Below are 15,421 nucleotides of genomic sequence, written 5' to 3' on the forward strand. Positions count from 1 at the left end.
ACCACCTGTGGCAAAATTGCCTCCTGATCTATTTTTTCAATCCAAGTTTTTCAGATGTCGCATTTCCCAAAGGCAGGATACATCTAAGATAGCTATTTCTCCTTGTGGATCCCTTTCTGCTTTTCTGAATGCAATCTACTTCCATAAACAATCCAATGAAAAGAGCACTGTATTTCAATAGAAGTATCCAGAGAGGTGCTTCCTACTTTTCCTCACTCACTCATGCCACCTCTTCCCACCACACACACACACACCCTCAGATTTCTTTCCTTCTTCTTCAGCTCGCTTTTCCTCAAGACTCCTCCCTCTTTTATCCCAGATGCTTCTATTGTTATTTGACTATTTCCTCTCTGGGTTTCTAAACTACAAAAAAGAAAAAACAGCTCTCATTTTCCCCCCCTTTAATTCGTACCAGATAAATGTAAAACAGGATAGAGCAAGAGAATTACAAAGAAGAAGTTATGAGGAGATCAGGGAAAGTGTCTTGGAGGAGCCTGGGGGTCACTTGAGGTGAGCCTTAAAGGGAGATACAGATTTTAACATCCAATCAACAAGTATTGATTAAGTGCTTACTGTGTGCCAGGCATTCTGTTAGGCACCAGAGTTAAAAAGCCAAAAATGAAATAGCTCCTACCTTTAGGGAGCTTATGGTTTATAGGGGGAAACAGTAGGGTGCACCCCTGGGTATATTCAAAGTCGATGACCTTTGTTTTCAGAAAGGACCAATATCCTCATAGGTGATGTCTTGACTTGTGCACGAATTGCATTTAAGTGAGGCAGAGTCGCGCAAATAAAAAGCAAACATGGTGTAATTTCTGGAGAGAGACGTCAGTAACTGAAGTAGGAAATTCAGGTTTTAGGAAAGGCATTCCAGGCGTGGGGGCATAGGAGAGGGGATGACCTTTATGAGTGTATGGAGCAATCATGTTGAATTTGAAAAATAGCTAGTCGTCTAGTTTGGCTGTGTTGTAGAATACTGTGTCAAGGTGAAAAATATGAAATAAAGCTGGAAAAATTGGTAGATGGGAGCCAAACTGTGGGGGACCTTGAATGTCAAGCTAGGGAGTTTGTATTTTATTCTAGAGCTATAGTGATCTAAAGGTTAGCCCTCGGGGCTTATGTGGATGGAGGGAGGGGTTATCCTGTGCCATTCCATTTCTTTGCTTTGGTGATTGTTGATGAGTAAAATTGTGCCCTCTACAAAAGAATATTTAAATGAAATAGAAGTGTTCTTAGCAATCCCCTGGAAGAAAAGACTTTTTGTTGTTCTTCAACCTTGTCCAACTCTTCATGACCTGATTTGGGATTTTCTTGGCAAAGATACTGGAGTGGTTTTGCCATTTCCTTCTCCAGTTCATTTGACAGATGAGGAAACTGAGTCAGACAGGATTAAGTGACCTGCTATGGGTCACGCAGTAAGTGTCTGAGGCCAGATATGAACTCATGATTCCAAGCCCTATGGAAGGACTTAAGGGAAATGTATAACAACTAGCTTAGCTTTCTGGGTCATTAGAACACCATTGAGGAAATTGTTATATTCATCCATTAAGGATGTAAATAGGTTAGGTAAATTTCAAATGTTTTACTTAAGTGAGCCAATCTGTCTGTATTCTTCCCCCACATGTACCCTCAGTTTTTCTGCTAGTCTATTAAGGCATCTGCTTCTAGGTAGCAACTCTCTAATCAGGTAAGCCAATCATAACTCTCCTGTGTTACAGAGGTAAAGCAGGTAGGCCAATATCTTGCGGAGAACAAGGCCGGGGTAGATGGAGATATCAGAAACAGAGAAAAATACAACCGCTGTAGTGAAAAACATATATCCCTCTTCCAAGCTGTTGCATTCCCACTTCAAGGAAGCTCTGAACCTTGGATAAGATACCATTGAGATATCTGATGTCACTGTTACTCTGGCCTGTGTGCCTGGTGTAGAGAAACAAGGAAGGGATAAATAAGGATGTAAAAGGAAAAAAGTCGTATGGTCTTGTAACTTGAGTGGGAGGGGACATTAGAGGATATTAGGACAAGCCCCTGAGAAGATTGAGGCCAGAGATTCACCATCCAGCTTGTCCAAGGTCCTGTGACTCCAAATCTGGTGCTGTTTCTACTTTGCCTGTAATAATTAATCGCTACATCCTTCTAAGCCCTTACATCAGTCTGCCTTGATTTATTCAAAGGAATGCATTTGGGTGATAAAATAGGACAACATTGCTATCTTACAGTTATGTCTACACTGGCTGGATATTTAGCAGGGGTTTTAACATGGGGCCTTTATATTGTGATAACTATTTCAATATGATTAGTTTCCTTCGTGAGCCTATGCATTTTATAGTTTATGCATTTAAAAATTATTCTGAAAAGGGATCCAGAAGCCTTTACCAGGCTGCCAAAGGAGGGGGAGGATTCCTAACACAAAAAAAGTTAAGAGCCACTATTTTACAGACTAACACGTTACAAAGTCACTCATTGTATGAGAGAAGGTGACTGAGCATAGTGGTTCTGGCTGTGGCCATGGAATGGGAGGAGAGCCAAGCAGAGACAGAACCCATGACATTAATCCCATTAGCGCTATGCTTTAACCAGCTGAGCTCATCAGTCACACTTTCAAGTGTGTCCAACTGAGTCTCAAAGTAATCCATAGGAAGAGTGAATAAGTACCATAGGGAGCTTTTCCAACTCTCCCTTATTTTAGCCAATAATTTTACCCTCTTTGTTTATCTAGCTTTTATCAAAACTATCAATAAATGCTATTTTAGGAATAAATACTGAACCAGAGATTTCACTGATATAGGGAACTCCCAGATGCGATAAGTCAGTGCCTTCTTTGCAATTTCTTAGAGCACCTAGAAATTGATTGCCTTCTCTGGCCGCTAGGTGGTGCAGTGGGTAGAATACTGGGCTTGAAGTTCAGGAAGATTCATCTTCCTGGGTTCCTATCTGGCCTCAGACATTTACTGTCTGTGTGAGCCTGGGCAAGTCATTTGACCCTGTTTGCCTCGGTTTCCTCATCTGTAAAATGAGCTGGAGAAGGAAATGGCAAACCCACTCCAATATCTTTGCCAAGAAAACCCCAAATGCGGTCACAAAAAGTCAGACACAACTGAAACAACTGAGCAACAAAGGTCACACAGCTAGTATGTCTCAGATGCAGAATTTGAACTCGCGTCATTCTGGCTTCACAGCCTAGTCACGATCCACATTGCTTCTCAAATACTAATTTACTGAGTTTGATTTCCCCTCTTCTGTTCTATTGTGTACACTCTGATGGAAATGTGAAGGAGCATCAGTGCTGCATGAATTATCTGGAATATGGTTTTCCAAACAGGAATCACTTTCTTGTTCAAACCAGCATTTCAAAGGAGGGATCCTATTAAAGATGCTTGAAAATGAACTCACAAGCCAGGCAGAAAATTAGCATGAGGCATCTAACTGATTTAACAGGAGTAAAGAATTATTTTGGCTGAAGTAACTCTCAGTAATCAGGAGATGCTCATTTACATGTGTGCTCTGATTAGCCTTGCCCCCACCTTGGAGGAAAAGGGCAAATCTGTTGATTTACCAAATGACTGTTTTCAGGTTACGAGCCAGGAGTTCCTCCAGCTTGCTTATATTAGTCTCATTCTTGAAATCTGGATGATATGGAGGCTCTACTTTCAATACAGTCAAACCCCAAACGAAGCCTGACTCAGTGTTAGAATCAAAAGTAAATGAATAAATGGAAGGTGGCTTTGGTTTTGTAAGTTTTTTTCCAGTTTTCCCTGGTGGAAGATGATTTTAGTATTTCTGCATAAGTTTAGTGAAGGTTGACTGAGGCTCCGACACAGTACATGTGCACCATGAAACAGACAGGTTGCTATCTAGTGCTGCCAGACAGATCTGTGGCATTTGAGACACCCACTAGACACTGAACTTGAGCTGAACTGGGATTATTATTGGGTATTTAAAATAGTTTTAATTTCACTTTTTATTCCCTTTGGGAAGAATTATAAGATGTAGGGAAGAACAAGCGTTTGTACTATACATGTTTATTTCTGAAGTATAGATAATTAGAATATTGGTGGAAGTTATGCAGATATAGATTTGACCTTATTATGATTATAAAGAAAACCTTTTTTTTTTAATCAAAGCAGTCCAAGAATAGTACAGGCTGCCTTGTAAAATATTTGAACAGGCTACATGAAGTCAGTTTGTCATAGCGGATAGAGTGCTGGACTTGAAATCTGAATCTCACCCCCAGACACTGGGCAAATCACTTAATTTCTTTGGGCCTCAGTTTCCTCATCTGTAAACTGAAGGGGTTAGACTCAGTGACTTTTGAGGACCCTTCCAGCTCCAAATCTGTGGTCCTATGGATTCATGATGAGGCTCCCTAGAATGGGGTGATAAGTTGGGTGGGTGATTGGTGATAATGTTGATCTGAACCTACAATTCTATGACTCTATTTTAAATCTATAATTGGACAATTCTCCTGATTATTTTGGACCTGGCCTTTGTGATGTATGTGGGTGGCAGTTAAGCAAAAAAAATGTGGAAAAAGGTGAAATTTGAAATTATCAAATGTTGCCTAGCAAATTGAAGAAGTATGTGGTTGGGAATAAAGTCGAAAATATTAGCTAAAGGAGACATTTGTCAGTACTTTCCTTATGATCCATTTCCTTATGCTTAGAGAAAGTTGGCTGGTTTAAAATTTTATATTATATAATTTATATATATATATATATATATATATATATATATGTATATGAAAAGTTCATTTCGTATATGTATTTGCATACTATATACACACACACACACACACACACACACACACAGAGTGTGCCCGGCTAATAGAGGGTGCCATAATATTTGTGTAATTACTTAAGTACCAGGTAAATTATTTCAAGCAAGTTTTTAGTAATTTTAATAATTGTATAGTATTTTAATGTTTTATTCAAAATGCTTCACACATCTTTAAGGCTCCTCTGAGGCTAATAATAAACCCGTGAAATAATCAGGACAGGTGTTACTCCCTTTTTTAAATGAGGAAACTGAACCCTAGAAAGTTTGTGACTTCCCTCAAGTCACGCAGAGATTGGACCAGAACTCAAGTATTCACTTAGTACCACTTTCTTTCCTCTATCTGATGCCTTTTCCCCACAGAAAAATGCCCATTGAGAACAGTTCATGTCTCTCTCAAAAAGTGTGTTTGAAAGGAGATCAAAGTATTTTTCCCTCTACTTTTAACCCTGGTGTGTGGCCATCAATGAACAACCACTAACTGTGGTTCTCCTCTGTGGGCCTTTTTTCAGTGGTTATATACCAGATGCTTTTTCCTATTGTATTTATTGTTTGAAAAAAATTTTGAAAGATTTTTCCAGTGCTTTATTTTGAAGAGAGGCCCCTAAAGATCTGAATCTATATGAATTGACCAGAAGACCTTCCAAGCATTATTACCAAAGTGGATTCCCTTTGAAAGCTTTGCCACCTTGCCTAAGACTTAGAAGTAGCAGTCCCTTTAAAAAAAAAAAAGGGGAAAAAAAGAGAGACCTCCTAGAATATAGAACATGTACAGTTAGTCAATGAAAGAAAGGAGAGAAAAAATGGACCTGACTTTACCCCCATGGGTTTAATGTCTTTCCTTCTCAGGTAGAAAAAATTATAGATTAAAGTAGGGGAAGGGAGAAAATGGGGGTGCCGTTTCTGGAAAGAGAGCATCAAAACTATTTTTGTGAAGTCAACCTGATGACATGATCTCTCTCTCTCTCTGTAGCCATTGGAAAACATATACATGATATCTTTTTTTAGAGTAATTTCTTTAACTCTTACCAAATATTTCCAGAACCCTGGAATTATCAACTCTTAGAGGTGGGGGTGACCTTTGCTCAACTTATCCTCATCCTACAGGTAAGAAAGCTGAGGACCGGAGAACATCAAGGAATAACACAACATTACATGGATAGTTGGTGGTAATGCCAGGCTTCAAATACTCAGATTTCTCGATCATAGAAGTATAGATTTGGAGGTGCCAGTCTTCCCCGAACATACCCTACACCCCTGCACACAGGAAGATTCTGAAGATCTCCTGGCAGGTTAAGGTACCAGACACCGAGGTTCTTACTCGAACTAAACTGCCAAGCATTCAGACTCTGCTTCAGAGAGCACAACTCCAGTGGGCTGGCCACATTGTTCCAATGCAAAATGTATGCTTGCCAAAAAGACTATCTTATGGAGAACTCACAAAGGGGAAGCATTCTCATGGTGGTCAGAAGAAGCGATACAAGGACACTGTCAGGGTCTTTCTTAAGAACTTTGGAATTGATTGTATGACATGGGAGAAACAGGCACAGAACCGCTCAACATGGCATGCCCACCTCAAAGAAGGTGCTGTGCTCTATGAGCAAAGCAGAATTGAAACAGCTCAAAGGAAACGCAGGATACTCAAATTTAGAGAATCCACCCCAAATGAGCATTCCGAGCTCATATTAATGTCATCAACCACAGTCAGACACATTGAAACTTGACTCTAGCATAATCATGTGATTTTGGCCCTCTTTGAGAAAAACCAACCAACCATAGATTTAGAGCTTGAAGGAACCTTAACAGTCAGTCATCTAAGCCAACTACTTCGTTTTACAGATGAGCAAATAAGGACCTGGAGAAATTATTATCTAAGTTTTTCTTTCCTGTGGTATATCAACTCATTTTTTGAAATACTTAGATAATGAAATTTTAGTATAAATAGGTTTCCATCATAATCCTGTGTATTTTATTTTATGCATTTAAAAACATTCTGAAAAGGGGCCCATACATTCTACCAGACTGCCAAAAATGGTCTATGACATAGAAAAAATTTAAGAACCCTTCGTCTAAGGTCCCAAAGTTTAACAAAAGGAAGAACTGGGATTGAAACCCAGGTCCTTGGACTCCAAATCTGATTCTTTTCTCTATAAGACACTGCAGCCCTTCTTCCCACGCCAGTTTTCTTTCTCTTCCAAGGAAGATACTTCAGAGTGGTGTTTTCACTGATTCTCCATCATTCACATGAAAGGACCTGGCTCTGCTTGTTTTAGATAACAGCTAAAATTCCGTTAAACTCACCTGTTTTACCCAGTGTCTCCATATTATCTATGCTTAAACCACCATTTTAAGATTATTTATCTCTGGGTACAAGGCAAAGAACACTGGTCTTGGAGTTGGGAGGTTAAAATCCTCCTGATTCTAACTTAGCTAGCTTATGTGATCCTGATTAGTCACCTAGCCTTTTCTGAGCTTCAGTTTCCTTATATGTAAATGAAAATGAATAATTCCTGCCCTGCTCTATCTACCTTGTGGTATTATTTTGAGAAAAGCTCTGTAAATCATAAAGCACCGTGTCACTGTGTGCTGCATTCTTGAGGTCCATGCCTTTTAGACTAAATCACCCCTCTGCATACCAGATTCCTTTCTTTGGCTAGTTCCATAGATTTCCATCTAACATACAGAGAAAATCAAATACAGATGTACTAGGAGAGGTTCAAAGGAAGCTGGCAGCTAGCTTTATTGATGAAGAATTTGGTCCTAACAGGGAGGAAATGAAGTCTGGCTGAATCAGTGTGTTTGCACAGTGTCCTAAAGGGGGAGATAGAGGCAAGAGAATATGTATGACTATCACATCTAGAAATGTTTGCCTGTGAAGTCGGGGGGATAGGGGTTGGGGGAGGGAGAGGATAAAACTAGGTCATGGAAACAGTGTTGTTTTTACTGGACCAGAATTCAAACTAATAAGAGTATATTCTAACATCTGGGATCTCACCTAAACACAAGAGGAGCCATATGACTGTGCAGATGTTGAAGAGTACAATCATGTTAGATTAATACATACTCCATATTAAGATAGGAAATTAAGGTGTTTCTACAACCCCTTCTACAACAAGAGACTCAAACTTTAAAAATGATAAGAGTTGATGAAAATCCTAATAGTGCTCTTAGATCAAGAAACCAAAGACACCATTACTTAGTTTTCACTTTGGAACATATGTTGAGCAAATTGAGATTGTTTTTCTCCTTCATTGAAATAAGAAAATATGAGCTAGTCTTTAAATTTAAGCAAGCCCAAGGAGAAAAAAGCACTGGTCTTGAAGTCAGAAGATAAAAGTTTGGGTTGGCCACTTAACTTTAATTGTATGACCATGAGCAAGTCACTTGACCTCACTAGGCTATTAATTTTTTATCTGTAAAATGAATGAATGGGTTATCCTAGATGATTTCTAAGATGGGATTCTAGATTTTCAGTTTGTTGCTTCCTATGCTGCATGCATTCCACAAAGGCAGATAAAAGAGGATCTCATTTAGAGTTGCTCCACGGACATTATCCCCTATTCTCACATCATTAGATATTTTGTACCTAAAGATGAATATATATATATGTGTGTGTGTGTGTATGCATGTATAAACCATGTGTGAATATATGTGAAAGTATGTGTGTATGTATGTATATACATGTACATGTATATTCAGCTGCATAGGTCTACATATCAATCAACCAGCTTTTATTAAGCCCTTACAATATGCCAGGCATAATGCTAAGGCACCATGGATACAAATGCAAAAATAAAAATTTCTGCTCTCAAGAGTTTACATTCTAACGAAGAATATGTTCTTTGTATCTGTGTGTCTGTGTATGTAATACATGTATTATATATACACATTTACACATATATCAAACATGCAAAAAGGCATAAGGTAACTTTAGATGGACAGATAGCAGATGTGGGGAGAACTAGGAAAGACCTCCTTAGAAGGTGATACTTGAGCTAAAGCTTAAAGTAAACCAGATAACCAACATGAAAGAGGTGAGGAATTGCATTCCGGGCATGGAGATTGGTTAGTTGGTTGGTTGTTTTCCTTCTTGTTCTAAGGGAACCAAAATGGAGAACAACGATTATGAAGACACAGGCACTAGAAATGGAGAGTCACATGTGAGGAGCTGGTAGACCAGTGTGGCCGAGCTATAGAGTATGAAGAATGGAGGAATGTGCAAGAAGATTGGAGGGGAGTAGCAAGGAGCCAGTTGTGAAGAGCTTTCATTATCAAACAAAGGAATTTATTTTTCATCCTAGAGGTAATAGGGAGCCATTGCAGTTTAAGAGGAATGCTGTTGTCAGGCCTTTGCTTTAGGTATCACTTTGGTGGCTATATGGAGAATGGACTTAGCTGACTGGACTTTAGGGGAAAAGACCAAATAGTAGCCTGTTGTATTGAATTGTCTAGGTAAGAGGTGATAAGGGTCTGACTCAGAGGGTCTTGCCTCTGTGTGTAGAAAAGGGAAATTATGCAAGAGATTTGTGAGCAGAAACCAGTCAGCCTGTCCCCCAGTCCTAAATCTACTAACACAGTAAATTACTGTTTCACCTGGAATAGTTGGGGAATGAAAAGTTTTAGCCAGCGAATATTTTGATTTACTAATGGATTTTTATTTAATTGTAATGTAGGTACCCAGGTGATAAAGACTTAAAATGAAACACATTAAGACAACTAAACATAATTCCATCGTTATTTGAAGGTTCTTTCTTAATGTCACTTATTTTTATATACATACATAAATACATACACGTGTATAGATATACATATGTGTGTATGTATATATACAAGTTTATGTGTAATATGTACATGTACACATACATAAATAATGAGGAAAATCATTTTGCTTTGGTTGTTTAAATTCTGGATTAACTTTTAATTTACCTTTATAATTTTATCCTCCCCCTCACCCCGCGAATCCCTTTTGGCCGAAGTCTTGTCTATTTTACCTTCACATCATCTCTCACATCTGTTCTCTTCTGTACTCACGCAGGCTTTCCCCTAGTTCTGACCTTCATTGCCTCCCCTGGACTGTTGCGCTGTCCTCCTAATTGGTTTCTCTTGGTTCTAGCCTCTCTCCTCTGCAGTCCATCTTCACCTAGCTACAAAATTGATATTCCTAAAACATCGGTCTGGTCGTGTCATTCACCTGCTTAAGAAGTTTCCTGCCTAATCTACAAATTCCTGCGTTTGGCATTTAAGCCCTTTATATTCTAGTTCCAAACTGTCTTTCCAAACCAACTTCACATGACTCCGTTCCAGCTTCTACTATTCTATATTCAGTCTGAACTGGGCAGCTTGCTGTCCCCTATAGGACATACCGTCCGCTGCCTCCATGTAGGCTATTTCCCCCGAGCCTGAAATGTTCTCTCTCTTTACCTTTTGACTCTCTAGCTCTCTTCGGGGCTCAGCTCTAGTGTATCTTCCCACAAGAAGCCTTTTCTTATTTCCCTGTTTATTAATGCCCTTCCCATTACTGTATATTTACCTGTTGTTGCGTGCCTTTGCCATGCCCCCAAGAGAACGTTAGTTCCCTGAGAACCGGGATTGTTTAGTTTTTGTGATTGTAACCCTAGAACCTAGCGCAGTGACTTAAATAGAGTAGATGCTTAATAAACGTTTACCGATTAAATGTTTATCTTGTGTCTATATGGCATCATTGGTTTTTAAGCCTGTTAAGAATCTACATCCTCCTCCTAGCACCTCATTTATTGACCTCTGGGAGCAAACTTGGATTACATCATGTGGTGTTATAGAAATGCATGTTTGTCTGAGGTACCACCTCACACCTATCAGAGTGGGTAACGTGACAAAAACGGAAAATGTTGGAAGGGATGTGGGAAAACTGGGACACTAATGCACTGTTGGTGGAGCTGTGAACTGATCCAACCATTCGGGAGAACAATTTGGAACTTCACCAGAGGGCTATAAAACTGTGCATGCCCTTTGATCCAACAATACCACTGCTAGGTCTATATCCCAAAGACATGCAAGAAAGGAAAAAAGTACCTATTTGTTCAAAAATATTTATAGCAGCTCTTTTTGTGGTGACTAATAATTGGAAAACCAAGGGATGCCCATCAATTGGGGAATGGCTAAACAAGCTGTGGTAAATGGTTATAATGGAATATTATTGTGTTATCAGAAATGACAAGCAGGATGATTTCAGAAAAACCAGGACATGAACTGATGCATAGTGAAATGAACAGAACCAGAAGAACGTTGTATACAGTAATAGCAATGTTGTTCCGTGAAGAGCTGTGAATTACTTAGCTGCTGTTGGCAATACAGTGATCCAAGACAATCCAGTTTTCTTCTAGTGAGGAGCTTTAGAAGAAGGATTTGGGGTGTTTTGGTGAGAGGGTTAAGAAATGGGGGAAAGGGATAAGGCTAAGATGTAACTGATATAAGGTTTATTTGTGTTCATTACTTATACAAGTCATCTTGGTTCCTCAAACATTAGGTGTATTTCCATTATTTAGTAAAACACAGTTGAATGAAACTAAAACCCTTTCTACCCCTTCTCAGGAAGAATGAACCCTAGGAATGTCTGAAAGGTGTCTGGATATAGTTGTAGGTCTCTTCACATGCCTTCAGACTGAAGAAAATAAAATTTAGATTAACATAGCCCCCCCAACCCAAATTAAGAAACAACTTTATTTTGTAAGGAATCCCTATTACAAACATGAATTTCTTCTTTTTTGGTGGTGGTGGGGGGAGGCAGTGGATTATCCATCACTGGACAACCTTAAAACAGTTTTTTTATTTTTATTAGTCTTTTAACATTTTAAAAGTTGAGTTCCAAATTCTATCCCTCCATCTCCTCCCTTTCCTCCCCCTCCCTGACATGGTAAGCAATCAGATATAGGTTATAAATGTGCAATTATACGAAACATTTCCATATTACCCATTTTTGTGCAAGACTTGAATAAAGGAAAGAAAGAACATAAAAATAGCAAGTTTCAGTCTGCATTGAATCAATATCAGTTCTTTCTCTAGAGGTGGACAGCATGCTTCATTATTAGTCCTTTGAGATTGAAATCAGGAAGATGAGTATTCCCGACTCCAGGCCTTGCATTCTATCTACTGCATCACCTAGCTGCCCATCTAAGACTTAGTCTGATGTTTGCACTAGCCATCTGGCCAAGCTTAGAGAATTAAACTTTATTTTGTGACTTTTGCAAAAAGTAAAAACATCACTTTGATGACACTTTCCATTTTGATTCCCTGGTATCATCCAAAAGTGAATATGTACCCAATCAAAACACAGTATTCTTTCCCTTCTAAAATTCCCATTTCAATTACTAGGAAAGCATTTTCATAAACTATTCTTTCTGGGCCTCAGGCACAATACCTTGGAATTATTTTAGTTTCTTCATTGTCCTAAATTTTAATATTTAATCACCAAGTTATTTTGGTGATGTGCTTGCTTCTCCGATGTGCTCCTTCTCTATTCCTATTGTCCTAGGTCCTTATCGACTTATTGGCCCAGCTGTAACAGATTCGTAACTGACATTCATATCCCCCAGTTTCTCTCCAGTCATTCCTATTTGATTATAGATAAAGATACAGTTAAAGCATTTTGTTAAGTGCATACTGTATGTATAAGGTTATCAGATAAAAAGTTTAGTTTTCAAGGAGAGCTTACTTTGGAATTTGGAAGACTTGGCTTCAGATCCTTTCCGTCAATCAGTCACAACTCCAAAAGACTTAAGTAATAACTTATTTTATTACAAGAGAAAGCTGAAACATGCATGCTTGGTCCCCTCTGCCCCCTCTTGTACAGAGCACAAAGGGGGCTAACAATGTAGACAAAGCCTTGGGTATTTCAGGATTATAGCAAAAAGGGGAGTTCTCATGGGAGGAGTAGAGGCCAATACCCTCCCAAATGGGAGTGGCATGGGAGAAAGAAGGGAGCAGGGGCAGGGGCAGGAGCAGGAGCAAAAGGGAGCAGGAGTGCTTGGGAACTGTTGGACCATGGAGCAAGATTGTTTTGCTTTTCTGAAAGGGTCCCAGCTGCACAAACAGTTTATTAGTCTGGGCTAGACTGGCCGGAGTCAGGTTTGTAACTGACTTGGCTCGAAGGGCACACTGAGTTCAATTGGAAAAAAAAATTAGGTTAAGAAAACAAGGTTAGTTCAAGAGGTTTCATCTCTGGAAAATAGAAGAGCTCAGGAAAACAAGTTCAGGGGGCCCCTTCACATGCCTCATCCACATTTATATGATTTTGGACAAGTCGTTTGGCTTCTTGGTACCACCTAAGACTAAATTGTAGAAATTAATTACCCAGTGCTGCATTTCCTTATCTGGGTGTTCTCTATGCCAAAGAAATCACGGATCCAAATCCCCTCACACCTCCCCTCCTCCCAAAAAACCCACCCTGATAACAACATGGTTCTGACCACTTCTTATCCCACACGCTCCCAATGGGCACATTTCTGCCATTGAAATTTTATTTCCACTATTATCCCCATTCATCTTCATTTAGGAAAATCCTATTCATCCTTTAAAGTCCAGATTAAACATTACCTTCTCCATAAGCCTTTTCTAATGATTCCACCTTATGCCAATTTCACTGCCCTCTGAACACCTGTCACAATTATTGTCTTTGCCAAGTAGTCTAAAAGTACTAAGGCATACTCTCTTAATCTATTTAAATGTTCATATATATTATCTCCACAAAAAAAAAGCAAATAAGCCTTTTGAGGGCATGGATTGTATTTCATTGCTGATTTTATATTCATGGTGTTCTAGAGCAATGCTGATTAGATAGATGCCCAAATAAGTGCAAAAAAGTTGCTTAACATTGAAATTTGTTAAGTGTTGATGCCTTTGTGTCCTGAATAAACTTTGCCTCTCTCTTCTTTTCCAGAAATGCTCTTTTCAAACTCAATTCCAATTCAACTCTGTGAACATGAAGAATTCTGACCAATCTTAGTCTTGATGCCACACCACTACTCCAATGAATTTATACCACAAGCGGTAACAGTGACCAGGCACCTGAAGATTAAAATGCCAACACCAAACCTTACCTTAACATCTCTGGTCTATACTGTTTCCTGACATCTTAATTATTATTCATCTTTTTATTTTGTATAACCACTTCCTAATATTCTTAGTTTTTACTTTATTTTTATTTTTCAAAGTTCAGGATTTGTCTTTGACTTTGTGTACAACTACCTGCTAATTATGCCTGCTTTCTGATCAAATGATAGTGAACAAAGCCAGCCTCAGCTGTCAGGTGCTGTTCACTTGAACAGGTGCTGTTGTACAAAAAAAGGAAAATCTTTGACTAATTTAGATAGGGGATTTCCCCCCCACCCTTGACTCTTGTCAATTGAAATCTTACTGGAATAATTTACAGATTTTTCGGATTGAGGTCAATATACTGCCTAAGATAATATTACAAAGTAGGGTTGTTTTTTTTTAAAGTTTCCTACATTTTGAAAAAATTTGGTCATGTTTGAGAACTTCACTTGAGATCTATTTTATATTGAGCCCTCTTAACTCTTTCATTCCAAATGCTCTTTACTTTCATTGAAAAGTAAGAGGCAGATTCTCCAGACTAGAGAGAGAGTTATGAAGGAGGCCCATGAGCACCTTATATTCCAGTGCAGATCATAATGCTCAGCTGGTTCTCAGACATGCAGTCTCCTGAAGCATTCCAGAAGAGGGAGGGAAGGAAGGAGAGACATTTCTTCCCTCCTGTTAAAAGTTATAGGCAGCTTAAAACCTTAGTGCTTTTCTCTTAACAAGTCCAAATTTCAAAATCTTCCATTATTTGCACCCTTGTGTAGAATGCTTGCTTTTTATTAAACCTCGTTGTCTACATGTTTAAAAAAGAACTGACCCTCTTTTGTTGCTGAGAAGGTAGATCTGTTTCAGATAGTGTGTCTGATGATTCATGCAGGTTTTAAAGGATGCTGAGGGAAAGGCATGGGTGCTGGGGTGGTTTGATGGTGGTGAAAAGAAAGCTACACCATTCGAAGCTTGTCGCCAGAGACGCAGAAAGGGGACTTAAGATTAACTGTGTTGAAATTTTATTTTGTTTTTGTTGTTACTTTGTTTCATTTTGTTTTTGGCTGTTGACTCTGTCTATAGTTACAATGCCAGATTAGATTTATAGCAGCTTGAAATTGTATTAAGTGATATTTTGCTCTCTGTAATACTGTTATAAAATAAAATTTGTTTATTCTCTAAATTTGTCATCTCTCTTTAATCTAAAAGATGTGGAAGGGAAAGAGTTGGCATTTTTAATCACCTCCCCTGAACATCCATCTTCTAGGGCTTGGAATTACAAAACCTTTGTCGAATCACCATTTCAAATAAACTGAAAGCTTGTTACCACCACTTAGAGCACCCACGTTTAGTTAAGTTTGGTTAAATAATCTGCATTAATTTTCACTTGCATCAGTGGACTGGGGCTTTCCTTTCATGGAGAACTCTGCTACAGAATCTTTCAATAATTAATCCCTTTGAAACAGTTTCTAATGACCATAACCTAGGAAAGGGGATCGACTGACCACTTACTCCATAATAGATTGTTATATAAGGCCATTCCATAGTGGATCATGTGAAAAATGGTGGGTTCACCACAAATATTCCA

The 15,421-nt window shown here is 38.8% G+C and overlaps 1 protein-coding gene across 11 annotated transcripts in view; it reads left to right on the forward strand.

The window, feature by feature from the left end:
- The window catches only part of EPB41L2 (erythrocyte membrane protein band 4.1 like 2), a 276,121-nt gene extending 261,105 nt beyond the window's left edge, over positions 1-15,016 (forward strand). For all 11 annotated transcript variants that reach the window (XM_036769361.1, XM_036769356.1, XM_036769355.1 and 8 more), the window contains one exon: positions 13,688-15,016. The gene's annotated coding sequence lies outside the window, so the exon portion shown is untranslated. The remainder of the gene's footprint in view (positions 1-13,687) is intronic.
- The last annotated feature ends 405 nt before the right edge of the window (positions 15,017-15,421 follow it).

The sequence above is a fragment of the Trichosurus vulpecula genome, chromosome 7 (assembly GCF_011100635.1).
Source record: "Trichosurus vulpecula isolate mTriVul1 chromosome 7, mTriVul1.pri, whole genome shotgun sequence".
Taxonomy (NCBI): Eukaryota; Metazoa; Chordata; class Mammalia; order Diprotodontia; family Phalangeridae; genus Trichosurus; species Trichosurus vulpecula.